Below are 26,375 nucleotides of genomic sequence, written 5' to 3'. Positions count from 1 at the left end.
GCCCATAGAACCCCAAAAGCAACGGGATGAGTTCTGGTCACATACTCCCTCAAAATGACATCCTGGCCTTCTTCTGGAACTCCCTCCCCTCTCAGACTCTCAAGGTTTCCTCCAGCGTGTCGGTTCCCACAGAGCAGACCTTTGGTCTGAGACCTGACAGTCCAGAAGCCACGCATGCTGCCGCGTGGCGGCGGTGTCGCGGCTTGGGACAAGAGGAGGCCCCACGGTGCGGGCTGGGGCGCCAGGCACCGCGCGGGCGCTGAGGGTGGGGGTGACCCCCACCCCGGGCCGCCGCCGCGCTCCCAGAAAGGGGACAGAACAAGAGGCAAGAAAAAAAAAAAAAAAAAAAGCAGCAGCCTGTGGCACCCGGTATTCCCAGGCGGTCTCCCATCCAAGTACTAACCAGGCCCGACCCTGCTTAGCTTCCGAGACCAGACGAGATCGGGGGCGTTCAGGGTGGTGTGGCCCTAGACGGCGGCGGAGGGCGCCCCTGCCCCGCTCGAGAAGCCGAGCCTCTCTGGGCTTCCCCGCCGCCGCCTCCCGCCCCAGGCCCCGCGCCGGGCGGGGCCCGGGCCGGCCGGGTCCCGCGGGCTCCCAGGGACGGGGGTGATGGGCGGGGCGGGGCGGGGCGGGGCGGGGTGGGGGGCTGTCTCTCTATACACACACACACACACTCACACTCACTCACACTCACACAAGATGCGCCTCCACGGCTGGACTCGCCAAGGTGGAGCCCTCCCAGCCCCCCTCGTCTCCTCGCCCGGCCTCCTTCACCTACCCGCTGCCCACCCCCAGCGCGTCGCTGCCGCTGACTGCGCACGCGCGGGACGCTCGCCCTTTGACCCCAGCCAGGGGCCGCCCTCCCCCACAAACCCTTTCAGCTGCGCCCCCCCCCTCGCCCTGTGGGTGGGCTGCCGCCTATTCCCCCGGGCCAGGGCTGGGGCACAGCCAGTGTATGGGGCGTCTCTCTCTGGGGATGTGTCCCATGGGTGGGGTGGGGTGGCGTGGTTTGGGGGGCGCTGAAGAAATCAGTCCCCTCCATCTCCTACCTCTGGAAAACGCCCAAGCCCGTGGAGAACTGCCGGCACCGCTTCGTGGGGGCCGGGACCCTCCTCCGTGTCCTCCTGTGGCCCAGTCCAACGGGCCTGGGCCTGGCCGGGGCTGCATTGGACCCCGACCACCCTGGCGTGTGGACTCGCTAAAAATCGGCCATTAGATATTGGATTCCAGCTTCCTGGAGGTCATTTCACTAATGAGTGCACCGGAAAGAGTTTCCTAATCCATCTGTCAGGGTGGCAACTGAAGGAGAATTTTAAAGCTGACAGAATAGGCGAGGGAAGGCATAGGAGATTTCCACACCCAGCAAGGAAGACTTTCCCGAAATGGAAGAAAGAAACGAGCAAACAGAGACACCGGTAGCCCGCCCGGAAAAGAGCCTGCCCCTGAGAGAAAGCACCCTGACCAGGTTCACCCGTGGGTGGGTGGCGAGCTAGCGGCATTCAGAAGAGCGAGGCCCGCAGTCTGTGCGGAAGACACCTGCGCTCGGGTGTGTGTGGCGGCGCGATTCACAAGCAGCTCTAGATGTTAAACCAAGGAGAAGCCAGGGAGTTCCCAACGCCCCAGGTGTCCTCAGCCCACGACTGGCTGCTGTGGGAATGCGAAGCCCGGCTCCTTGTCTCAGAGCGGGGTTCCCAGGAGGATCAGGCTGAAGCTGGGACTTGGCCTCAAAGTGTCCCCTCGCATGGCCACCCCCTTCCCCTTCCTGCTCCTCTACTCCTGGTGCCCCTCCATCCAGGGGCCAGACCTTAAAGAGTCACCGCAAGAGAATCCTGGTCCCAAAGGAGCCTTCTGGGGGACCGGTGCTGAGAGAGGTTGTGGGCATGGCCCGCTGGGGCTCTGCCCGACCCAGGGCTGAGAGATGCCACCTCCCAGCTCTGGGTCCCTGCAGGAAGTGTTGGCAAGCACAGGGCCGGTCCTCCAAAGGCCCAGGTGCAGGGAGCCCAGGCCAAGCAGCCTGTGGAAGAAGCCACTTGCTGTGCCACCCCGGGAACAGGACTGCAGGCCCCGGCCCTTCCCACCTCCTCCTCCTCCTCCTCCTCCTCCCCCCCGCCCCGCCCCCACAGGGCACAGGGCTCAGAGACACCTCAGACTCTTGCTACCCAAAGTGCAAAGGGCATCAGTTGCTCCTCCAACCCCCCCCCCCGCCCAGCAGACCACGTTGTCCAGCCAGCCCCCGGGCCTCCCTGGGGTGCCCAGCACAAAAGTGCAGACACCCACCGGACCCTCAGTCTCAGTTTTCGGAGGTTTTTGCCACTCTAAGGACCCGCAGGCCAGCTGGGCCTTCGGGCAGGACAGAGAGCCCCGGAATCCGACGTGGAGAGCTGCGTGTACGTCCCCATCAGGAGGCGGTCCCCACCTCCGCGGCTCTCCCCTTGCGGGGAGCGGCAGCCCAGCCGGCAGCCGCAGGGCCTCAGGGAAGACACCAGGCTGGGCCCCCGCGGCACAGCGGGGGCACGTCCCCCGCACTCACGCGACTTAGGGACGGCTGCTGGAGACTGCTGCGGCCACCCTGCTGCCGGGTTTCTGGAGGGCTTCCTGGAAGCAGCATCCACACCAAGCCCTTGGAAGGCCCAGGCGACGGAGGAGCCGGTCAGGCAGGGGCCGAGGATGGTGAGAGGCCGGGCGGGAAGGAGCGTGTCAGGCAGGGGCAGAGGACGGTGACCGGCCGGGCGGGGAGGAGCCGGTCAGGCGGGGGCCCAGGACAGTGACGGGCCTGGCCGGGGAGGAGTGCGTCAGGCAGGGGCAGAGGAGACGGGCTGGGTAAGGGTTAGGGTTACAGTTAGGGCACAATTCACAATCCCAAAGACGTGGAAGCGACCCGAGTGCCCATCCATCCAGGAGTGCATCAATAAAATGTGGCGCGTGGACACCACGGAGTGCCATTCGGCTGTGAGGAGCAGCGGTGAGAGGGCGCCTCTCGTGTTCTCCTGGCCAGAGCTGGAACCCGTTCCAGGAAGCCAAGTATCCCAAGAATGGACACACGAGCACCACGTGAGCGCGCTCACCAGCAAATTGGTACGAACGGATGGACGCCTAAGTGGACAGAGAGGAATCACCTTCATCGGGTGGGTGTCGGGCGGGCGGGTGGGGGGAGGGGAGGGGCATACACATCCATTAGGCATGGGGTGGGTGCGCACCGACTGGGGGATGGGCGCACTTGAAGCTCTGACCCGAGGGGGGAGGCTTGGAGAGGGCAAGGCACCCGACCTTAACATTGGTACCCCCACAATACGCTGGAACAACATGAGAGGTATATGAATAAGAACACAGGGGGGGCCGGGCGCGGTGGCTCACGCCTGTAATCCTAGCTCTCTGGGAGGCCGAGGCGGGCGGATTGCTCCAGGTCAGGAGTTCGAAACCAGCCTGAGCAAGAGCGAGACCCCGTCTCTACTAAAAATAGAAAGAAATTAATTGGCCAACTAATATATAGAGAAAAACACAGCCGGGCGTGGTGGTGCATGCCTGTAGTCCCAACTACTCGGGAGGCTGAGGCAGCAGGATTGCTTGAGCCCGGAGATTGAGGTTGCTGTGAGCTAGGCTGACGCCATGGCACTCACTCTAGCCTGGGCAGCAAAACGAGACTCTGTCTCAAAAAAAAAAAAAAAAAAGAACACAGGGGGGAGGGCGGCACGGGCAACACATGTCACCTGAATACTTGTACTCCCATCATCTGCTTGAAAAGAGAGAGAAAAGAAAATGCAATCCTAGAGGTAAGAGACACTTTTTAAAAATAATGAATCCGAAGAGAAAAGTAAAAGGAGGCCTGTGGAGCAGGTCTGGGTGTGACTCCGGATCCCCCAACATCAGGTGCCACCACCAAAGATTCCTGCGTGTAGCCCATAGAACCCCAAAAGCAACGGGATGAGTTCTGGTCACATACTCCCTCAAAATGACATCCTGGCCTTCTTCTGGAACTCCCTCCCCTCTCAGACTCTCAAGGTTTCCTCCAGCGTGTCGGTTCCCACAGAGCAGACCTTTGGTCTGAGACCTGACAGTCCAGAAGCCACGCATGCTGCCGCGTGGCGGCGGTGTCGCGGCTTGGGACAAGAGGAGGCCCCACGGTGCGGGCTGGGGCGCCAGGCACCGCGCGGGCGCTGAGGGTGGGGGTGACCCCCACCCCGGGCCGCCGCCGCGCTCCCAGAAAGGGGACAGAACAAGAGGCAAGAAAAAAAAAAAAAAAAAAAGCAGCAGCCTGTGGCACCCGGTATTCCCAGGCGGTCTCCCATCCAAGTACTAACCAGGCCCGACCCTGCTTAGCTTCCGAGACCAGACGAGATCGGGGGCGTTCAGGGTGGTGTGGCCCTAGACGGCGGCGGAGGGCGCCCCTGCCCCGCTCGAGAAGCCGAGCCTCTCTGGGCTTCCCCGCCGCCGCCTCCCGCCCCAGGCCCCGCGCCGGGCGGGGCCCGGGCCGGCCGGGTCCCGCGGGCTCCCAGGGACGGGGGTGATGGGCGGGGCGGGGCGGGGCGGGGCGGGGTGGGGGGCTGTCTCTCTATACACACACACACACACTCACACTCACTCACACTCACACAAGATGCGCCTCCACGGCTGGACTCGCCAAGGTGGAGCCCTCCCAGCCCCCCTCGTCTCCTCGCCCGGCCTCCTTCACCTACCCGCTGCCCACCCCCAGCGCGTCGCTGCCGCTGACTGCGCACGCGCGGGACGCTCGCCCTTTGACCCCAGCCAGGGGCCGCCCTCCCCCACAACCCCTTTCAGCTGCGCCCCCCCCCTCGCCCTGTGGGTGGGCTGCCGCCTATTCCCCCGGGCCAGGGCTGGGGCACAGCCAGTGTATGGGGCGTCTCTCTCTGGGGATGTGTCCCATGGGTGGGGTGGGGTGGCGTGGTTTGGGGGGCGCTGAAGAAATCAGTCCCCTCCATCTCCTACCTCTGGAAAACGCCCAAGCCCGTGGAGAACTGCCGGCACCGCTTCGTGGGGGCCGGGACCCTCCTCCGTGTCCTCCTGTGGCCCAGTCCAACGGGCCTGGGCCTGGCCGGGGCTGCATTGGACCCCGACCACCCTGGCGTGTGGACTCGCTAAAAATCGGCCATTAGATATTGGATTCCAGCTTCCTGGAGGTCATTTCACTAATGAGTGCACCGGAAAGAGTTTCCTAATCCATCTGTCAGGGTGGCAACTGAAGGAGAATTTGAAAGCTGACAGAATAGGCGAGGGAAGGCATAGGAGATTTCCACACCCAGCAAGGAAGACTTTCCCGAAATGGAAGAAAGAAACGAGCAAACAGAGACACCGGTAGCCCGCCCGGAAAAGAGTCTGCCCCTGAGAGAAAGCACCCTGACCAGGTTCACCCGTGGGTGGGTGGCGAGCTAGCGGCATTCAGAAGAGCGAGGCCCGCAGTCTGTGCGGAAGACACCTGCGCTCGGGTGTGTGTGGCGGCGCGATTCACAAGCAGCTCTAGATGTTAAACCAAGGAGAAGCCAGGGAGTTCCCAACGCCCCAGGTGTCCTCAGCCCACGACTGGCTGCTGTGGGAATGCGAAGCCCGGCTCCTTGTCTCAGAGCGGGGTTCCCAGGAGGATCAGGCTGAAGCTGGGACTTGGCCTCAAAGTGTCCCCTCGCATGGCCACCCCCTTCCCCTTCCTGCTCCTCTACTCCTGGTGCCCCTCCATCCAGGGGCCAGACCTTAAAGAGTCACCGCAAGAGAATCCTGGTCCCAAAGGAGCCTTCTGGGGGACCGGTGCTGAGAGAGGTTGTGGGCATGGCCCGCTGGGGCTCTGCCCGACCCAGGGCTGAGAGATGCCACCTCCCAGCTCTGGGTCCCTGCAGGAAGTGTTGGCAAGCACAGGGCCGGTCCTCCAAAGGCCCAGGTGCAGGGAGCCCAGGCCAAGCAGCCTGTGGAAGAAGCCACTTGCCGTGCCACCCCGGGAACAGGACTGCAGGCCCCGGCCCTTCCCACCTCCTCCTCCTCCTCCTCCTCCTCCCCCCCGCCCCGCCCCCACAGGGCACAGGGCTCAGAGACACCTCAGACTCTTGCTACCCAAAGTGCAAAGGGCATCAGTTGCTCCTCCAACCCCCCCCCCCCCCCCGCCCAGCAGACCACGTTGTCCAGCCAGCCCCCGGGCCTCCCTGGGGTGCCCAGCACAAAAGTGCAGACACCCACCGGACCCTCAGTCTCAGTTTTCGGAGGTTTTTGCCACTCTAAGGACCCGCAGGCCAGCTGGGCCTTCGGGCAGGACAGAGAGCCCCGGAATCCGACGTGGAGAGCTGCGTGTACGTCCCCATCAGGAGGCGGTCCCCACCTCCGCGGCTCTCCCCTTGCGGGGAGCGGCAGCCCAGCCGGCAGCCGCAGGGCCTCAGGGAAGACACCAGGCTGGGCCCCCGCGGCACAGCGGGGGCACGTCCCCCGCACTCACGCGACTTAGGGACGGCTGCTGGAGACTGCTGCGGCCACCCTGCTGCCGGGTTTCTGGAGGGCTTCCTGGAAGCAGCATCCACACCAAGCCCTTGGAAGGCCCAGGCGACGGAGGAGCCGGTCAGGCAGGGGCCGAGGACGGTGAGAGGCCGGGCGGGAAGGAGCGTGTCAGGCAGGGGCAGAGGACGGTGACCGGCCGGGCGGGGAGGAGCCGGTCAGGCGGGGGCCCAGGACAGTGACGGGCCTGGCCGGGGAGGAGTGCGTCAGGCAGGGGCAGAGGAGACGGGCTGGGTAAGGGTTAGGGTTACAGTTAGGGCACAATTCACAATCCCAAAGACGTGGAAGCGACCCGAGTGCCCATCCATCCAGGAGTGCATCAATAAAATGTGGCGCGTGGACACCACGGAGTGCCATTCGGCTGTGAGGAGCAGCGGTGAGAGGGCGCCTCTCGTGTTCTCCTGGCCAGAGCTGGAACCCGTTCCAGGAAGCCAAGTATCCCAAGAATGGACACACGAGCACCACGTGAGCGCGCTCACCAGCAAATTGGTACGAACGGATGGACGCCTAAGTGGACAGAGAGGAATCACCTTCATCGGGTGGGTGTCGGGCGGGCGGGTGGGGGGAGGGGAGGGGCATACACATCCATTAGGCATGGGGTGGGTGCGCACCGACTGGGGGATGGGCGCACTTGAAGCTCTGACCCGAGGGGGGAGGCTTGGAGAGGGCAAGGCACCCGACCTTAACATTGGTACCCCCACAATACGCTGGAACAACATGAGAGGTATATGAATAAGAACACAGGGGGGGCCGGGCGCGGTGGCTCACGCCTGTAATCCTAGCTCTCTGGGAGGCCGAGGCGGGCGGATTGCTCCAGGTCAGGAGTTCGAAACCAGCCTGAGCAAGAGCGAGACCCCGTCTCTACTAAAAATAGAAAGAAATTAATTGGCCAACTAATATATAGAGAAAAACACAGCCGGGCGTGGTGGTGCATGCCTGTAGTCCCAACTACTCGGGAGGCTGAGGCAGCAGGATTGCTTGAGCCCGGAGATTGAGGTTGCTGTGAGCTAGGCTGACGCCATGGCACTCACTCTAGCCTGGGCAGCAAAACGAGACTCTGTCTCAAAAAAAAAAAAAAAAAAGAACACAGGGGGGAGGGCGGCACGGGCAACACATGTCACCTGAATACTTGTACTCCCATCATCTGCTTGAAAAGAGAGAGAAAAGAAAATGCAATCCTAGAGGTAAGAGACACTTTTTAAAAATAATGAATCCGAAGAGAAAAGTAAAAGGAGGCCTGTGGAGCAGGTCTGGGTGTGACTCCGGATCCCCCAACATCAGGTGCCACCACCAAAGATTCCTGCGTGTAGCCCATAGAACCCCAAAAGCAACGGGATGAGTTCTGGTCACATACTCCCTCAAAATGACATCCTGGCCTTCTTCTGGAACTCCCTCCCCTCTCAGACTCTCAAGGTTTCCTCCAGCGTGTCGGTTCCCACAGAGCAGACCTTTGGTCTGAGACCTGACAGTCCAGAAGCCACGCATGCTGCCGCGTGGCGGCGGTGTCGCGGCTTGGGACAAGAGGAGGCCCCACGGTGCGGGCTGGGGCGCCAGGCACCGCGCGGGCGCTGAGGGTGGGGGTGACCCCCACCCCGGGCCGCCGCCGCGCTCCCAGAAAGGGGACAGAACAAGAGGCAAGAAAAAAAAAAAAAAAAAAAGCAGCAGCCTGTGGCACCCGGTATTCCCAGGCGGTCTCCCATCCAAGTACTAACCAGGCCCGACCCTGCTTAGCTTCCGAGACCAGACGAGATCGGGGGCGTTCAGGGTGGTGTGGCCCTAGACGGCGGCGGAGGGCGCCCCTGCCCCGCTCGAGAAGCCGAGCCTCTCTGGGCTTCCCCGCCGCCGCCTCCCGCCCCAGGCCCCGCGCCGGGCGGGGCCCGGGCCGGCCGGGTCCCGCGGGCTCCCAGGGACGGGGGTGATGGGCGGGGCGGGGCGGGGCGGGGCGGGGTGGGGGGCTGTCTCTCTATACACACACACACACACTCACACTCACTCACACTCACACAAGATGCGCCTCCACGGCTGGACTCGCCAAGGTGGAGCCCTCCCAGCCCCCCTCGTCTCCTCGCCCGGCCTCCTTCACCTACCCGCTGCCCACCCCCAGCGCGTCGCTGCCGCTGACTGCGCACGCGCGGGACGCTCGCCCTTTGACCCCAGCCAGGGGCCGCCCTCCCCCACAACCCCTTTCAGCTGCGCCCCCCCCCTCGCCCTGTGGGTGGGCTGCCGCCTATTCCCCCGGGCCAGGGCTGGGGCACAGCCAGTGTATGGGGCGTCTCTCTCTGGGGATGTGTCCCATGGGTGGGGTGGGGTGGCGTGGTTTGGGGGGCGCTGAAGAAATCAGTCCCCTCCATCTCCTACCTCTGGAAAACGCCCAAGCCCGTGGAGAACTGCCGGCACCGCTTCGTGGGGGCCGGGACCCTCCTCCGTGTCCTCCTGTGGCCCAGTCCAACGGGCCTGGGCCTGGCCGGGGCTGCATTGGACCCCGACCACCCTGGCGTGTGGACTCGCTAAAAATCGGCCATTAGATATTGGATTCCAGCTTCCTGGAGGTCATTTCACTAATGAGTGCACCGGAAAGAGTTTCCTAATCCATCTGTCAGGGTGGCAACTGAAGGAGAATTTGAAAGCTGACAGAATAGGCGAGGGAAGGCATAGGAGATTTCCACACCCAGCAAGGAAGACTTTCCCGAAATGGAAGAAAGAAACGAGCAAACAGAGACACCGGTAGCCCGCCCGGAAAAGAGTCTGCCCCTGAGAGAAAGCACCCTGACCAGGTTCACCCGTGGGTGGGTGGCGAGCTAGCGGCATTCAGAAGAGCGAGGCCCGCAGTCTGTGCGGAAGACACCTGCGCTCGGGTGTGTGTGGCGGCGCGATTCACAAGCAGCTCTAGATGTTAAACCAAGGAGAAGCCAGGGAGTTCCCAACGCCCCAGGTGTCCTCAGCCCACGACTGGCTGCTGTGGGAATGCGAAGCCCGGCTCCTTGTCTCAGAGCGGGGTTCCCAGGAGGATCAGGCTGAAGCTGGGACTTGGCCTCAAAGTGTCCCCTCGCATGGCCACCCCCTTCCCCTTCCTGCTCCTCTACTCCTGGTGCCCCTCCATCCAGGGGCCAGACCTTAAAGAGTCACCGCAAGAGAATCCTGGTCCCAAAGGAGCCTTCTGGGGGACCGGTGCTGAGAGAGGTTGTGGGCATGGCCCGCTGGGGCTCTGCCCGACCCAGGGCTGAGAGATGCCACCTCCCAGCTCTGGGTCCCTGCAGGAAGTGTTGGCAAGCACAGGGCCGGTCCTCCAAAGGCCCAGGTGCAGGGAGCCCAGGCCAAGCAGCCTGTGGAAGAAGCCACTTGCCGTGCCACCCCGGGAACAGGACTGCAGGCCCCGGCCCTTCCCACCTCCTCCTCCTCCTCCTCCTCCTCCCCCCCGCCCCGCCCCCACAGGGCACAGGGCTCAGAGACACCTCAGACTCTTGCTACCCAAAGTGCAAAGGGCATCAGTTGCTCCTCCAACCCCCCCCCCCCCGCCCAGCAGACCACGTTGTCCAGCCAGCCCCCGGGCCTCCCTGGGGTGCCCAGCACAAAAGTGCAGACACCCACCGGACCCTCAGTCTCAGTTTTCGGAGGTTTTTGCCACTCTAAGGACCCGCAGGCCAGCTGGGCCTTCGGGCAGGACAGAGAGCCCCGGAATCCGACGTGGAGAGCTGCGTGTACGTCCCCATCAGGAGGCGGTCCCCACCTCCGCGGCTCTCCCCTTGCGGGGAGCGGCAGCCCAGCCGGCAGCCGCAGGGCCTCAGGGAAGACACCAGGCTGGGCCCCCGCGGCACAGCGGGGGCACGTCCCCCGCACTCACGCGACTTAGGGACGGCTGCTGGAGACTGCTGCGGCCACCCTGCTGCCGGGTTTCTGGAGGGCTTCCTGGAAGCAGCATCCACACCAAGCCCTTGGAAGGCCCAGGCGACGGAGGAGCCGGTCAGGCAGGGGCCGAGGACGGTGAGAGGCCGGGCGGGAAGGAGCGTGTCAGGCAGGGGCAGAGGACGGTGACCGGCCGGGCGGGGAGGAGCCGGTCAGGCGGGGGCCCAGGACAGTGACGGGCCTGGCCGGGGAGGAGTGCGTCAGGCAGGGGCAGAGGAGACGGGCTGGGTAAGGGTTAGGGTTACAGTTAGGGCACAATTCACAATCCCAAAGACGTGGAAGCGACCCGAGTGCCCATCCATCCAGGAGTGCATCAATAAAATGTGGCGCGTGGACACCACGGAGTGCCATTCGGCTGTGAGGAGCAGCGGTGAGAGGGCGCCTCTCGTGTTCTCCTGGCCAGAGCTGGAACCCGTTCCAGGAAGCCAAGTATCCCAAGAATGGACACACGAGCACCACGTGAGCGCGCTCACCAGCAAATTGGTACGAACGGATGGACGCCTAAGTGGACAGAGAGGAATCACCTTCATCGGGTGGGTGTCGGGCGGGCGGGTGGGGGGAGGGGAGGGGCATACACATCCATTAGGCATGGGGTGGGTGCGCACCGACTGGGGGATGGGCGCACTTGAAGCTCTGACCCGAGGGGGGAGGCTTGGAGAGGGCAAGGCACCCGACCTTAACATTGGTACCCCCACAATACGCTGGAACAACATGAGAGGTATATGAATAAGAACACAGGGGGGGCCGGGCGCGGTGGCTCACGCCTGTAATCCTAGCTCTCTGGGAGGCCGAGGCGGGCGGATTGCTCCAGGTCAGGAGTTCGAAACCAGCCTGAGCAAGAGCGAGACCCCGTCTCTACTAAAAATAGAAAGAAATTAATTGGCCAACTAATATATAGAGAAAAACACAGCCGGGCGTGGTGGTGCATGCCTGTAGTCCCAACTACTCGGGAGGCTGAGGCAGCAGGATTGCTTGAGCCCGGAGATTGAGGTTGCTGTGAGCTAGGCTGACGCCATGGCACTCACTCTAGCCTGGGCAGCAAAACGAGACTCTGTCTCAAAAAAAAAAAAAAAAAAGAACACAGGGGGGAGGGCGGCACGGGCAACACATGTCACCTGAATACTTGTACTCCCATCATCTGCTTGAAAAGAGAGAGAAAAGAAAATGCAATCCTAGAGGTAAGAGACACTTTTTAAAAATAATGAATCCGAAGAGAAAAGTAAAAGGAGGCCTGTGGAGCAGGTCTGGGTGTGACTCCGGATCCCCCAACATCAGGTGCCACCACCAAAGATTCCTGCGTGTAGCCCATAGAACCCCAAAAGCAACGGGATGAGTTCTGGTCACATACTCCCTCAAAATGACATCCTGGCCTTCTTCTGGAACTCCCTCCCCTCTCAGACTCTCAAGGTTTCCTCCAGCGTGTCGGTTCCCACAGAGCAGACCTTTGGTCTGAGACCTGACAGTCCAGAAGCCACGCATGCTGCCGCGTGGCGGCGGTGTCGCGGCTTGGGACAAGAGGAGGCCCCACGGTGCGGGCTGGGGCGCCAGGCACCGCGCGGGCGCTGAGGGTGGGGGTGACCCCCACCCCGGGCCGCCGCCGCGCTCCCAGAAAGGGGACAGAACAAGAGGCAAGAAAAAAAAAAAAAAAAAAAGCAGCAGCCTGTGGCACCCGGTATTCCCAGGCGGTCTCCCATCCAAGTACTAACCAGGCCCGACCCTGCTTAGCTTCCGAGACCAGACGAGATCGGGGGCGTTCAGGGTGGTGTGGCCCTAGACGGCGGCGGAGGGCGCCCCTGCCCCGCTCGAGAAGCCGAGCCTCTCTGGGCTTCCCCGCCGCCGCCTCCCGCCCCAGGCCCCGCGCCGGGCGGGGCCCGGGCCGGCCGGGTCCCGCGGGCTCCCAGGGACGGGGGTGATGGGCGGGGCGGGGCGGGGCGGGGCGGGGTGGGGGGCTGTCTCTCTATACACACACACACACACTCACACTCACTCACACTCACACAAGATGCGCCTCCACGGCTGGACTCGCCAAGGTGGAGCCCTCCCAGCCCCCCTCGTCTCCTCGCCCGGCCTCCTTCACCTACCCGCTGCCCACCCCCAGCGCGTCGCTGCCGCTGACTGCGCACGCGCGGGACGCTCGCCCTTTGACCCCAGCCAGGGGCCGCCCTCCCCCACAACCCCTTTCAGCTGCGCCCCCCCCCTCGCCCTGTGGGTGGGCTGCCGCCTATTCCCCCGGGCCAGGGCTGGGGCACAGCCAGTGTATGGGGCGTCTCTCTCTGGGGATGTGTCCCATGGGTGGGGTGGGGTGGCGTGGTTTGGGGGGCGCTGAAGAAATCAGTCCCCTCCATCTCCTACCTCTGGAAAACGCCCAAGCCCGTGGAGAACTGCCGGCACCGCTTCGTGGGGGCCGGGACCCTCCTCCGTGTCCTCCTGTGGCCCAGTCCAACGGGCCTGGGCCTGGCCGGGGCTGCATTGGACCCCGACCACCCTGGCGTGTGGACTCGCTAAAAATCGGCCATTAGATATTGGATTCCAGCTTCCTGGAGGTCATTTCACTAATGAGTGCACCGGAAAGAGTTTCCTAATCCATCTGTCAGGGTGGCAACTGAAGGAGAATTTGAAAGCTGACAGAATAGGCGAGGGAAGGCATAGGAGATTTCCACACCCAGCAAGGAAGACTTTCCCGAAATGGAAGAAAGAAACGAGCAAACAGAGACACCGGTAGCCCGCCCGGAAAAGAGTCTGCCCCTGAGAGAAAGCACCCTGACCAGGTTCACCCGTGGGTGGGTGGCGAGCTAGCGGCATTCAGAAGAGCGAGGCCCGCAGTCTGTGCGGAAGACACCTGCGCTCGGGTGTGTGTGGCGGCGCGATTCACAAGCAGCTCTAGATGTTAAACCAAGGAGAAGCCAGGGAGTTCCCAACGCCCCAGGTGTCCTCAGCCCACGACTGGCTGCTGTGGGAATGCGAAGCCCGGCTCCTTGTCTCAGAGCGGGGTTCCCAGGAGGATCAGGCTGAAGCTGGGACTTGGCCTCAAAGTGTCCCCTCGCATGGCCACCCCCTTCCCCTTCCTGCTCCTCTACTCCTGGTGCCCCTCCATCCAGGGGCCAGACCTTAAAGAGTCACCGCAAGAGAATCCTGGTCCCAAAGGAGCCTTCTGGGGGACCGGTGCTGAGAGAGGTTGTGGGCATGGCCCGCTGGGGCTCTGCCCGACCCAGGGCTGAGAGATGCCACCTCCCAGCTCTGGGTCCCTGCAGGAAGTGTTGGCAAGCACAGGGCCGGTCCTCCAAAGGCCCAGGTGCAGGGAGCCCAGGCCAAGCAGCCTGTGGAAGAAGCCACTTGCCGTGCCACCCCGGGAACAGGACTGCAGGCCCCGGCCCTTCCCACCTCCTCCTCCTCCTCCTCCTCCTCCCCCCCGCCCCGCCCCCACAGGGCACAGGGCTCAGAGACACCTCAGACTCTTGCTACCCAAAGTGCAAAGGGCATCAGTTGCTCCTCCAACCCCCCCCCCCCCCCCGCCCAGCAGACCACGTTGTCCAGCCAGCCCCCGGGCCTCCCTGGGGTGCCCAGCACAAAAGTGCAGACACCCACCGGACCCTCAGTCTCAGTTTTCGGAGGTTTTTGCCACTCTAAGGACCCGCAGGCCAGCTGGGCCTTCGGGCAGGACAGAGAGCCCCGGAATCCGACGTGGAGAGCTGCGTGTACGTCCCCATCAGGAGGCGGTCCCCACCTCCGCGGCTCTCCCCTTGCGGGGAGCGGCAGCCCAGCCGGCAGCCGCAGGGCCTCAGGGAAGACACCAGGCTGGGCCCCCGCGGCACAGCGGGGGCACGTCCCCCGCACTCACGCGACTTAGGGACGGCTGCTGGAGACTGCTGCGGCCACCCTGCTGCCGGGTTTCTGGAGGGCTTCCTGGAAGCAGCATCCACACCAAGCCCTTGGAAGGCCCAGGCGACGGAGGAGCCGGTCAGGCAGGGGCCGAGGACGGTGAGAGGCCGGGCGGGAAGGAGCGTGTCAGGCAGGGGCAGAGGACGGTGACCGGCCGGGCGGGGAGGAGCCGGTCAGGCGGGGGCCCAGGACAGTGACGGGCCTGGCCGGGGAGGAGTGCGTCAGGCAGGGGCAGAGGAGACGGGCTGGGTAAGGGTTAGGGTTACAGTTAGGGCACAATTCACAATCCCAAAGACGTGGAAGCGACCCGAGTGCCCATCCATCCAGGAGTGCATCAATAAAATGTGGCGCGTGGACACCACGGAGTGCCATTCGGCTGTGAGGAGCAGCGGTGAGAGGGCGCCTCTCGTGTTCTCCTGGCCAGAGCTGGAACCCGTTCCAGGAAGCCAAGTATCCCAAGAATGGACACACGAGCACCACGTGAGCGCGCTCACCAGCAAATTGGTACGAACGGATGGACGCCTAAGTGGACAGAGAGGAATCACCTTCATCGGGTGGGTGTCGGGCGGGCGGGTGGGGGGAGGGGAGGGGCATACACATCCATTAGGCATGGGGTGGGTGCGCACCGACTGGGGGATGGGCGCACTTGAAGCTCTGACCCGAGGGGGGAGGCTTGGAGAGGGCAAGGCACCCGACCTTAACATTGGTACCCCCACAATACGCTGGAACAACATGAGAGGTATATGAATAAGAACACAGGGGGGGCCGGGCGCGGTGGCTCACGCCTGTAATCCTAGCTCTCTGGGAGGCCGAGGCGGGCGGATTGCTCCAGGTCAGGAGTTCGAAACCAGCCTGAGCAAGAGCGAGACCCCGTCTCTACTAAAAATAGAAAGAAATTAATTGGCCAACTAATATATAGAGAAAAACACAGCCGGGCGTGGTGGTGCATGCCTGTAGTCCCAACTACTCGGGAGGCTGAGGCAGCAGGATTGCTTGAGCCCGGAGATTGAGGTTGCTGTGAGCTAGGCTGACGCCATGGCACTCACTCTAGCCTGGGCAGCAAAACGAGACTCTGTCTCAAAAAAAAAAAAAAAAAAGAACACAGGGGGGAGGGCGGCACGGGCAACACATGTCACCTGAATACTTGTACTCCCATCATCTGCTTGAAAAGAGAGAGAAAAGAAAATGCAATCCTAGAGGTAAGAGACACTTTTTAAAAATAATGAATCCGAAGAGAAAAGTAAAAGGAGGCCTGTGGAGCAGGTCTGGGTGTGACTCCGGATCCCCCAACATCAGGTGCCACCACCAAAGATTCCTGCGTGTAGCCCATAGAACCCCAAAAGCAACGGGATGAGTTCTGGTCACATACTCCCTCAAAATGACATCCTGGCCTTCTTCTGGAACTCCCTCCCCTCTCAGACTCTCAAGGTTTCCTCCAGCGTGTCGGTTCCCACAGAGCAGACCTTTGGTCTGAGACCTGACAGTCCAGAAGCCACGCATGCTGCCGCGTGGCGGCGGTGTCGCGGCTTGGGACAAGAGGAGGCCCCACGGTGCGGGCTGGGGCGCCAGGCACCGCGCGGGCGCTGAGGGTGGGGGTGACCCCCACCCCGGGCCGCCGCCGCGCTCCCAGAAAGGGGACAGAACAAGAGGCAAGAAAAAAAAAAAAAAAAAAAGCAGCAGCCTGTGGCACCCGGTATTCCCAGGCGGTCTCCCATCCAAGTACTAACCAGGCCCGACCCTGCTTAGCTTCCGAGACCAGACGAGATCGGGGGCGTTCAGGGTGGTGTGGCCCTAGACGGCGGCGGAGGGCGCCCCTGCCCCGCTCGAGAAGCCGAGCCTCTCTGGGCTTCCCCGCCGCCGCCTCCCGCCCCAGGCCCCGCGCCGGGCGGGGCCCGGGCCGGCCGGGTCCCGCGGGCTCCCAGGGACGGGGGTGATGGGCGGGGCGGGGCGGGGCGGGGCGGGGTGGGGGGCTGTCTCTCTATACACACACACACACACTCACACTCACTCACACTCACACAAGATGCGCCTCCACGGCTGGACTCGCCAAGGTGGAGCCCTCCCAGCCCCCCTCGTCTCCTCGCCCGGCCTCCTTCACCTACCCGCTGCCCACCCCCAGCGCGTCGCTGCCGCTGACTGCGCACGCGCGGGACGCTCGCCCTTTGACCCCAGCCAGGGGCCGCCCTCCCCCACAACCCCTTTCAGCTGCGCCCCCCCCCTCGCCCTGTGGGTGGGCTGCCGCCTATTCCCCCGGGCCAGGGCTGGGGCACAGCCAGTGTATGGGGCGTCTCTCTCTGGGGATGTGTCCCATGGGTGGGGTGGGGTGGCGTGGTTTGGGGGGCGCTGAAGAAATCAGTCCCCTCCATCTCCTACCTCTGGAAAACGCCCAAGCCCGTGGAGAACTGCCGGCACCGCTTCGTGGGGGCCGGGACCCTCCTCCGTGTCCTCCTGTGGCCCAGTCCAACGGGCCTGGGCCTGGCCGGGGCTGCATTGGACCCCGACCACCCTGGCGTGTGGACTCGCTAAAAATCGGCCATTAGATATTGGATTCCAGCTTCCTGGAGGTCATTTCACTAATGAGTGCACCGGAAAGAGTTTCCTAATCCATCTGTCAGGGTGGCAACTGAAGGAGAATTTTAAAGCTGACAGAATAGGCGAGGGAAGGCATAGGAGATTTCCACACCCAGCAAGGAAGACTTTCCCGAAATGGAAGAAAGAAACGAGCAAACAGAGACACCGGTAGCCCGCCCGGAAAAGAGCCTGCCCCTGAGAGAAAGCACCCTGACCAGGTTCACCCGTGGGTGGGTGGCGAGCTAGCGGCATTCAGAAGAGCGAGGCCCGCAGTCTGTGCGGAAGACACCTGCGCTCGGGTGTGTGTGGCGGCGCGATTCACAAGCAGCTCCAGATGTTAAACCAAGGAGAAGCCAGGGAGTTCCCAACGCCCCAGGTGTCCTCAGCCCACGACTGGCTGCTGTGGGAATGCGAAGCCCGGCTCCTTGTCTCAGAGCGGGGTTCCCAGGAGGATCAGGCTGAAGCTGGGACTTGGCCTCAAAGTGTCCCCTCGCATGGCCACCCCCTTCCCCTTCCTGCTCCTCTACTCCTGGTGCCCCTCCATCCAGGGGCCAGACCTTAAAGAGTCACCGCAAGAGAATCCTGGTCCCAAAGGAGCCTTCTGGGGGACCGGTGCTGAGAGAGGTTGTGGGCATGGCCCGCTGGGGCTCTGCCCGACCCAGGGCTGAGAGATGCCACCTCCCAGCTCTGGGTCCCTGCAGGAAGTGTTGGCAAGCACAGGGCCGGTCCTCCAAAGGCCCAGGTGCAGGGAGCCCAGGCCAAGCAGCCTGTGGAAGAAGCCACTTGCCGTGCCACCCCGGGAACAGGACTGCAGGCCCCGGCCCTTCCCACCTCCTCCTCCTCCTCCTCCTCCTCCCCCCCGCCCCGCCCCCACAGGGCACAGGGCTCAGAGACACCTCAGACTCTTGCTACCCAAAGTGCAAAGGGCATCAGTTGCTCCTCCAACCCCCCCCCCCCGCCCAGCAGACCACGTTGTCCAGCCAGCCCCCGGGCCTCCCTGGGGTGCCCAGCACAAAAGTGCAGACACCCACCGGACCCTCAGTCTCAGTTTTCGGAGGTTTTTGCCACTCTAAGGACCCGCAGGCCAGCTGGGCCTTCGGGCAGGACAGAGAGCCCCGGAATCCGACGTGGAGAGCTGCGTGTACGTCCCCATCAGGAGGCGGTCCCCACCTCCGCGGCTCTCCCCTTGCGGGGAGCGGCAGCCCAGCCGGCAGCCGCAGGGCCTCAGGGAAGACACCAGGCTGGGCCCCCGCGGCACAGCGGGGGCACGTCCCCCGCACTCACGCGACTTAGGGACGGCTGCTGGAGACTGCTGCGGCCACCCTGCTGCCGGGTTTCTGGAGGGCTTCCTGGAAGCAGCATCCACACCAAGCCCTTGGAAGGCCCAGGCGACGGAGGAGCCGGTCAGGCAGGGGCCGAGGATGGTGAGAGGCCGGGCGGGAAGGAGCGTGTCAGGCAGGGGCAGAGGACGGTGACCGGCCGGGCGGGGAGGAGCCGGTCAGGCGGGGGCCCAGGACAGTGACGGGCCTGGCCGGGGAGGAGTGCGTCAGGCAGGGGCAGAGGAGACGGGCTGGGTAAGGGTTAGGGTTACAGTTAGGGCACAATTCACAATCCCAAAGACGTGGAAGCGACCCGAGTGCCCATCCATCCAGGAGTGCATCAATAAAATGTGGCGCGTGGACACCACGGAGTGCCATTCGGCTGTGAGGAGCAGCGGTGAGAGGGCGCCTCTCGTGTTCTCCTGGCCAGAGCTGGAACCCGTTCCAGTAAGCCAAGTATCCCAAGAATGGACACACGAGCACCACGTGAGCGCGCTCACCAGCAAATTGGTACGAACGGATGGACGCCTAAGTGGACAGAGAGGAATCACCTTCATCGGGTGGGTGTCGGGCGGGCGGGTGGGGGGAGGGGAGGGGCATACACATCCATTAGGCATGGGGTGGGTGCGCACCGACTGGGGGATGGGCGCACTTGAAGCTCTGACCCGAGGGGGGAGGCTTGGAGAGGGCAAGGCACCCGACCTTAACATTGGTACCCCCACAATACGCTGGAACAACATGAGAGGTATATGAATAAGAACACAGGGGGGGCCGGGCGCGGTGGCTCACGCCTGTAATCCTAGCTCTCTGGGAGGCCGAGGCGGGCGGATTGCTCCAGGTCAGGAGTTCGAAACCAGCCTGAGCAAGAGCGAGACCCCGTCTCTACTAAAAATAGAAAGAAATTAATTGGCCAACTAATATATAGAGAAAAACACAGCCGGGCGTGGTGGTGCATGCCTGTAGTCCCAACTACTCGGGAGGCTGAGGCAGCAGGATTGCTTGAGCCCGGAGATTGAGGTTGCTGTGAGCTAGGCTGACGCCATGGCACTCACTCTAGCCTGGGCAGCAAAACGAGACTCTGTCTCAAAAAAAAAAAAAAAAAAGAACACAGGGGGGAGGGCGGCACGGGCAACACATGTCACCTGAATACTTGTACTCCCATCATCTGCTTGAAAAGAGAGAGAAAAGAAAATGCAATCCTAGAGGTAAGAGACACTTTTTAAAAATAATGAATCCGAAGAGAAAAGTAAAAGGAGGCCTGTGGAGCAGGTCTGGGTGTGACTCCGGATCCCCCAACATCAGGTGCCACCACCAAAGATTCCTGCGTGTAGCCCATAGAACCCCAAAAGCAACGGGATGAGTTCTGGTCACATACTCCCTCAAAATGACATCCTGGCCTTCTTCTGGAACTCCCTCCCCTCTCAGACTCTCAAGGTTTCCTCCAGCGTGTCGGTTCCCACAGAGCAGACCTTTGGTCTGAGACCTGACAGTCCAGAAGCCACGCATGCTGCCGCGTGGCGGCGGTGTCGCGGCTTGGGACAAGAGGAGGCCCCACGGTGCGGGCTGGGGCGCCAGGCACCGCGCGGGCGCTGAGGGTGGGGGTGACCCCCACCCCGGGCCGCCGCCGCGCTCCCAGAAAGGGGACAGAACAAGAGGCAAGAAAAAAAAAAAAAAAAAAAGCAGCAGCCTGTGGCACCCGGTATTCCCAGGCGGTCTCCCATCCAAGTACTAACCAGGCCCGACCCTGCTTAGCTTCCGAGACCAGACGAGATCGGGGGCGTTCAGGGTGGTGTGGCCCTAGACGGCGGCGGAGGGCGCCCCTGCCCCGCTCGAGAAGCCGAGCCTCTCTGGGCTTCCCCGCCGCCGCCTCCCGCCCCAGGCCCCGCGCCGGGCGGGGCCGGGCCGGCCGGGTCCCGCGGGCTCCCAGGGACGGGGGTGATGGGCGGGGCGGGGCGGGGCGGGGTGGGGGGCTGTCTCTCTATACACACACACACACACTCACACTCACTCACACTCACACAAGATGCGCCTCCACGGCTGGACTCGCCAAGGTGGAGCCCTCCCAGCCCCCCTCGTCTCCTCGCCCGGCCTCCTTCACCTACCCGCTGCCCACCCCCAGCGCGTCGCTGCCGCTGACTGCGCACGCGCGGGACGCTCGCCCTTTGACCCCAGCCAGGGGCCGCCCTCCCCCACAACCCCTTTCAGCTGCGCCCCCCCCCTCGCCCTGTGGGTGGGCTGCCGCCTATTCCCCCGGGCCAGGGCTGGGGCACAGCCAGTGTATGGGGCGTCTCTCTCTGGGGATGTGTCCCATGGGTGGGGTGGGGTGGCGTGGTTTGGGGGGCGCTGAAGAAATCAGTCCCCTCCATCTCCTACCTCTGGAAAACGCCCAAGCCCGTGGAGAACTGCCGGCACCGCTTCGTGGGGGCCGGGACCCTCCTCCGTGTCCTCCTGTGGCCCAGTCCAACGGGCCTGGGCCTGGCCGGGGCTGCATTGGACCCCGACCACCCTGGCGTGTGGACTCGCTAAAAATCGGCCATTAGATATTGGATTCCAGCTTCCTGGAGGTCATTTCACTAATGAGTGCACCGGAAAGAGTTTCCTAATCCATCTGTCAGGGTGGCAACTGAAGGAGAATTTTAAAGCTGACAGAATAGGCGAGGGAAGGCATAGGAGATTTCCACACCCAGCAAGGAAGACTTTCCCGAAATGGAAGAAAGAAACGAGCAAACAGAGACACCGGTAGCCCGCCCGGAAAAGAGTCTGCCCCTGAGAGAAAGCACCCTGACCAGGTTCACCCGTGGGTGGGTGGCGAGCTAGCGGCATTCAGAAGAGCGAGGCCCGCAGTCTGTGCGGAAGACACCTGCGCTCGGGTGTGTGTGGCGGCGCGATTCACAAGCAGCTCTAGATGTTAAACCAAGGAGAAGCCAGGGAGTTCCCAACGCCCCAGGTGTCCTCAGCCCACGACTGGCTGCTGTGGGAATGCGAAGCCCGGCTCCTTGTCTCAGAGCGGGGTTCCCAGGAGGATCAGGCTGAAGCTGGGACTTGGCCTCAAAGTGTCCCCTCGCATGGCCACCCCCTTCCCCTTCCTGCTCCTCTACTCCTGGTGCCCCTCCATCCAGGGGCCAGACCTTAAAGAGTCACCGCAAGAGAATCCTGGTCCCAAAGGAGCCTTCTGGGGGACCGGTGCTGAGAGAGGTTGTGGGCATGGCCCGCTGGGGCTCTGCCCGACCCAGGGCTGAGAGATGCCACCTCCCAGCTCTGGGTCCCTGCAGGAAGTGTTGGCAAGCACAGGGCCGGTCCTCCAAAGGCCCAGGTGCAGGGAGCCCAGGCCAAGCAGCCTGTGGAAGAAGCCACTTGCCGTGCCACCCCGGGAACAGGACTGCAGGCCCCGGCCCTTCCCACCTCCTCCTCCTCCTCCTCCTCCTCCCCCCCGCCCCGCCCCCACAGGGCACAGGGCTCAGAGACACCTCAGACTCTTGCTACCCAAAGTGCAAAGGGCATCAGTTGCTCCTCCAACCCCCCCCCCCCCCCGCCCAGCAGACCACGTTGTCCAGCCAGCCCCCGGGCCTCCCTGGGGTGCCCAGCACAAAAGTGCAGACACCCACCGGACCCTCAGTCTCAGTTTTCGGAGGTTTTTGCCACTCTAAGGACCCGCAGGCCAGCTGGGCCTTCGGGCAGGACAGAGAGCCCCGGAATCCGACGTGGAGAGCTGCGTGTACGTCCCCATCAGGAGGCGGTCCCCACCTCCGCGGCTCTCCCCTTGCGGGGAGCGGCAGCCCAGCCGGCAGCCGCAGGGCCTCAGGGAAGACACCAGGCTGGGCCCCCGCGGCACAGCGGGGGCACGTCCCCCGCACTCACGCGACTTAGGGACGGCTGCTGGAGACTGCTGCGGCCACCCTGCTGCCGGGTTTCTGGAGGGCTTCCTGGAAGCAGCATCCACACCAAGCCCTTGGAAGGCCCAGGCGACGGAGGAGCCGGTCAGGCAGGGGCCGAGGACGGTGAGAGGCCGGGCGGGAAGGAGCGTGTCAGGCAGGGGCAGAGGACGGTGACCGGCCGGGCGGGGAGGAGCCGGTCAGGCGGGGGCCCAGGACAGTGACGGGCCTGGCCGGGGAGGAGTGCGTCAGGCAGGGGCAGAGGAGACGGGCTGGGTAAGGGTTAGGGTTACAGTTAGGGCACAATTCACAATCCCAAAGACGTGGAAGCGACCCGAGTGCCCATCCATCCAGGAGTGCATCAATAAAATGTGGCGTGTGGACACCACGGAGTGCCATTCGGCTGTGAGGAGCAGCGGTGAGAGGGCGCCTCTCGTGTTCTCCTGGCCAGAGCTGGAACCCGTTCCAGGAAGCCAAGTATCCCAAGAATGGACACACGAGCACCACGTGAGCGCGCTCACCAGCAAATTGGTACGAACGGATGGACGCCTAAGTGGACAGAGAGGAATCACCTTCATCGGGTGGGTGTCGGGCGGGCGGGTGGGGGGAGGGGAGGGGCATACACATCCATTAGGCATGGGGTGGGTGCGCACCGACTGGGGGATGGGCGCACTTGAAGCTCTGACCCGAGGGGGGAGGCTTGGAGAGGGCAAGGCACCCGACCTTAACATTGGTACCCCCACAATACGCTGGAACAACATGAGAGGTATATGAATAAGAACACAGGGGGGGCCGGGCGCGGTGGCTCACGCCTGTAATCCTAGCTCTCTGGGAGGCCGAGGCGGGCGGATTGCTCCAGGTCAGGAGTTCGAAACCAGCCTGAGCAAGAGCGAGACCCCGTCTCTACTAAAAATAGAAAGAAATTAATTGGCCAACTAATATATAGAGAAAAACACAGCCGGGCGTGGTGGTGCATGCCTGTAGTCCCAACTACTCGGGAGGCTGAGGCAGCAGGATTGCTTGAGCCCGGAGATTGAGGTTGCTGTGAGCTAGGCTGACGCCATGGCACTCACTCTAGCCTGGGCAGCAAAACGAGACTCTGTCTCAAAAAAAAAAAAAAAAAAGAACACAGGGGGGAGGGCGGCACGGGCAACACATGTCACCTGAATACTTGTACTCCCATCATCTGCTTGAAAAGAGAGAGAAAAGAAAATGCAATCCTAGAGGTAAGAGACACTTTTTAAAAATAATGAATCCGAAGAGAAAAGTAAAAGGAGGCCTGTGGAGCAGGTCTGGGTGTGACTCCGGATCCCCCAACATCAGGTGCCACCACCAAAGATTCCTGCGTGTAGCCCATAGAACCCCAAAAGCAACGGGATGAGTTCTGGTCACATACTCCCTCAAAATGACATCCTGGCCTTCTTCTGGAACTCCCTCCCCTCTCAGACTCTCAAGGTTTCCTCCAGCGTGTCGGTTCCCACAGAGCAGACCTTTGGTCTGAGACCTGACAGTCCAGAAGCCACGCATGCTGCCGCGTGGCGGCGGTGTCGCGGCTTGGGACAAGAGGAGGCCCCACGGTGCGGGCTGGGGCGCCAGGCACCGCGCGGGCGCTGAGGGTGGGGGTGACCCCCACCCCGGGCCGCCGCCGCGCTCCCAGAAAGGGGACAGAACAAGAGGCAAGAAAAAAAAAAAAAAAAAAGCAGCAGCCTGTGGCACCCGGTATTCCCAGGCGGTCTCCCATCCAAGTACTAACCAGGCCCGACCCTGCTTAGCTTCCGAGACCAGACGAGATCGGGGCGTTCAGGGTGGTGTGGCCCTAGACGGCGGCGGAGGGCGCCCCTGCCCCGCTCGAGAAGCCGAGCCTCTCTGGGCTTCCCCGCCGCCGCCTCCCGCCCCAGGCCCCGCGCCGGGTGGGGCCTGGGCCGGCCGGGTCCCGCGGGCTCCCAGGGACGGGGGTGATGGGCGGGGCGGGGCGGGGCGGGGCGGGGTGGGGGGCTGTCTCTCTATACACACACACACACACTCACACTCACTCACACTCACACAAGATGCGCCTCCACGGCTGGACTCGCCAAGGTGGAGCCCTCCCAGCCCCCCTCGTCTCCTCGCCCGGCCTCCTTCACCTACCCGCTGCCCACCCCCAGCGCGTCGCTGCCGCTGACTGCGCACGCGCGGGACGCTCGCCCTTTGACCCCAGCCAGGGGCCGCCCTCCCCCACAACCCCTTTCAGCTGCGCCCCCCCCCTCGCCCTGTGGGTGGGCTGCCGCCTATTCCCCCGGGCCAGGGCTGGGGCACAGCCAGTGTATGGGGCGTCTCTCTCTGGGGATGTGTCCCATGGGTGGGGTGGGGTGGCGTGGTTTGGGGGGCGCTGAAGAAATCAGTCCCCTCCATCTCCTACCTCTGGAAAACGCCCAAGCCCGTGGAGAACTGCCGGCACCGCTTCGTGGGGGCCGGGACCCTCCTCCGTGTCCTCCTGTGGCCCAGTCCAACGGGCCTGGGCCTGGCCGGGGCTGCATTGGACCCCGACCACCCTGGCGTGTGGACTCGCTAAAAATCGGCCATTAGATATTGGATTCCAGCTTCCTGGAGGTCATTTCACTAATGAGTGCACCGGAAAGAGTTTCCTAATCCATCTGTCAGGGTGGCAACTGAAGGAGAATTTGAAAGCTGACAGAATAGGCGAGGGAAGGCATAGGAGATTTCCACACCCAGCAAGGAAGACTTTCCCGAAATGGAAGAAAGAAACGAGCAAACAGAGACACCGGTAGCCCGCCCGGAAAAGAGTCTGCCCCTGAGAGAAAGCACCCTGACCAGGTTCACCCGTGGGTGGGTGGCGAGCTAGCGGCATTCAGAAGAGCGAGGCCCGCAGTCTGTGCGGAAGACACCTGCGCTCGGGTGTGTGTGGCGGCGCGATTCACAAGCAGCTCTAGATGTTAAACCAAGGAGAAGCCAGGGAGTTCCCAACGCCCCAGGTGTCCTCAGCCCACGACTGGCTGCTGTGGGAATGCGAAGCCCGGCTCCTTGTCTCAGAGCGGGGTTCCCAGGAGGATCAGGCTGAAGCTGGGACTTGGCCTCAAAGTGTCCCCTCGCATGGCCACCCCCTTCCCCTTCCTGCTCCTCTACTCCTGGTGCCCCTCCATCCAGGGGCCAGACCTTAAAGAGTCACCGCAAGAGAATCCTGGTCCCAAAGGAGCCTTCTGGGGGACTGGTGCTGAGAGAGGTTGTGGGCATGGCCCGCTGGGGCTCTGCCCGACCCAGGGCTGAGAGATGCCACCTCCCAGCTCTGGGTCCCTGCAGGAAGTGTTGGCAAGCACAGGGCCGGTCCTCCAAAGGCCCAGGTGCAGGGAGCCCAGGCCAAGCAGCCTGTGGAAGAAGCCACTTGCCGTGCCACCCCGGGAACAGGACTGCAGGCCCCGGCCCTTCCCACCTCCTCCTCCTCCTCCTCCTCCTCCCCCCCGCCCCGCCCCCACAGGGCACAGGGCTCAGAGACACCTCAGACTCTTGCTACCCAAAGTGCAAAGGGCATCAGTTGCTCCTCCAACCCCCCCCCCCCCCGCCCAGCAGACCACGTTGTCCAGCCAGCCCCCGGGCCTCCCTGGGGTGCCCAGCACAAAAGTGCAGACACCCACCGGACCCTCAGTCTCAGTTTTCGGAGGTTTTTGCCACTCTAAGGACCCGCAGGCCAGCTGGGCCTTCGGGCAGGACAGAGAGCCCCGGAATCCGACGTGGAGAGCTGCGTGTACGTCCCCATCAGGAGGCGGTCCCCACCTCCGCGGCTCTCCCCTTGCGGGGAGCGGCAGCCCAGCCGGCAGCCGCAGGGCCTCAGGGAAGACACCAGGCTGGGCCCCCGCGGCACAGCGGGGGCACGTCCCCCGCACTCACGCGACTTAGGGACGGCTGCTGGAGACTGCTGCGGCCACCCTGCTGCCGGGTTTCTGGAGGGCTTCCTGGAAGCAGCATCCACACCAAGCCCTTGGAAGGCCCAGGCGACGGAGGAGCCGGTCAGGCAGGGGCCGAGGACGGTGAGAGGCCGGGCGGGAAGGAGCGTGTCAGGCAGGGGCAGAGGACGGTGACCGGCCGGGCGGGGAGGAGCCGGTCAGGCGGGGGCCCAGGACAGTGACGGGCCTGGCCGGGGAGGAGTGCGTCAGGCAGGGGCAGAGGAGACGGGCTGGGTAAGGGTTAGGGTTACAGTTAGGGCACAATTCACAATCCCAAAGACGTGGAAGCGACCCGAGTGCCCATCCATCCAGGAGTGCATCAATAAAATGTGGCGCGTGGACACCACGGAGTGCCATTCGGCTGTGAGGAGCAGCGGTGAGAGGGCGCCTCTCGTGTTCTCCTGGCC

The 26,375-nt window shown here is 63.5% G+C and overlaps 6 non-coding genes and 1 pseudogene across 6 annotated transcripts; all 7 read right to left on the bottom strand.

Moving 5' to 3' along the window:
* Window positions 1-354: 354 nt before the first annotated feature.
* On the bottom strand, window positions 355-473 carry LOC142876586 (5S ribosomal RNA). Its single transcript, XR_012923486.1, has one exon. It is a non-coding gene; the product is annotated as a 5S ribosomal RNA (ribosomal RNA).
* A 3,776-nt stretch (window positions 474-4,249) lies between these two features.
* Window positions 4,250-4,368, bottom strand: LOC142876585 (5S ribosomal RNA). The gene has a single exon (XR_012923485.1). It is a non-coding gene; the product is annotated as a 5S ribosomal RNA (ribosomal RNA).
* A 3,781-nt stretch (window positions 4,369-8,149) lies between these two features.
* Window positions 8,150-8,268, bottom strand: LOC142876584 (5S ribosomal RNA). Its single transcript, XR_012923484.1, has one exon. It is a non-coding gene; the product is annotated as a 5S ribosomal RNA (ribosomal RNA).
* Window positions 8,269-12,046: 3,778 nt separating this feature from the next.
* On the bottom strand, window positions 12,047-12,165 carry LOC142876583 (5S ribosomal RNA). Its single transcript, XR_012923483.1, has one exon. It is a non-coding gene; the product is annotated as a 5S ribosomal RNA (ribosomal RNA).
* Window positions 12,166-15,946: 3,781 nt separating this feature from the next.
* On the bottom strand, window positions 15,947-16,065 carry LOC142876582 (5S ribosomal RNA). Its single transcript, XR_012923482.1, has one exon. It is a non-coding gene; the product is annotated as a 5S ribosomal RNA (ribosomal RNA).
* Window positions 16,066-19,842: 3,777 nt separating this feature from the next.
* On the bottom strand, window positions 19,843-19,961 carry LOC142876580 (5S ribosomal RNA). The gene has a single exon (XR_012923480.1). It is a non-coding gene; the product is annotated as a 5S ribosomal RNA (ribosomal RNA).
* Window positions 19,962-23,734: 3,773 nt separating this feature from the next.
* Window positions 23,735-23,852, bottom strand: LOC142876650 (uncharacterized; annotated as a pseudogene).
* Between the last annotated feature and the right edge of the window lie 2,523 nt (window positions 23,853-26,375).

This window comes from Microcebus murinus, chromosome 15, assembly GCF_040939455.1.
Source record: "Microcebus murinus isolate Inina chromosome 15, M.murinus_Inina_mat1.0, whole genome shotgun sequence".
Taxonomy (NCBI): domain Eukaryota; kingdom Metazoa; phylum Chordata; class Mammalia; order Primates; family Cheirogaleidae; genus Microcebus; species Microcebus murinus.
Note: the sequence above shows the minus strand (reverse complement) of the source record. Positions and strands in the feature narration are given on the sequence as shown.